We start from the raw sequence: 681 nt of genomic DNA on the forward strand, positions 1-681 counted from the left end.
CCATTTAAAAAAAGCACCCCCCCAAGCCCCTGACCCCAACCACCACCACCTCCGAGATACATTTGATTGACACCTGCCATGTCTGGGCTCATGTACGGTGATGGGACACTGCAGAACAGCCATGGTGTTGTCTTGGGGCAATGCAGATTTAATGGGCAAGACAGGGAAATGCACGGCCTTTCCCTCCTGCCAGCCACACCGGGCCACAAATTGTGTACAATAGCGGCTCCCTAACATAAACGTGTGTGTTTGCCTCCCCACATTATGTGCCAAGGTTGGGGGGGGGACCCCCACAAACAACACCCAAAAATACAGCAACCCCTCCCGCCCCAACCTCATGAGCAACCCTCCTGTCTTGGGACGGGGAGACCCTAAAAGTAATAGTGCTTTAAAAAAAGAATTAAATAAAATTATTTCCTACCTCAAAGGCTCTGTGCTGGCCCTTGCTGCGGGCCCTCATGTGACGCTGCAGCACAAACCACCTGGGGCAGGAAAGACCCCCGCGCCCTCCCCAGGACTTGGGCTCTGAGAGCCAAGGGTTGAGGCTGTTTGTTAGTATTTCAGCTCCAGACTGCACCGCAAAGGCAGGTGTTCCACATCCCACTACCAGCAGTGAGGTGGCCCCGGCCCACGGCTCTGCTGTAGCCGCAGTTACTTGTAGGGTTTGAAATGGGGGGGGGG

The sequence above is a fragment of the Pygoscelis adeliae genome, unplaced genomic scaffold (genome assembly GCF_000699105.1).
Source record: "Pygoscelis adeliae isolate BGI_AS28 unplaced genomic scaffold, ASM69910v1 Scaffold100, whole genome shotgun sequence".
NCBI lineage: Eukaryota > Metazoa > Chordata > Aves > Sphenisciformes > Spheniscidae > Pygoscelis > Pygoscelis adeliae.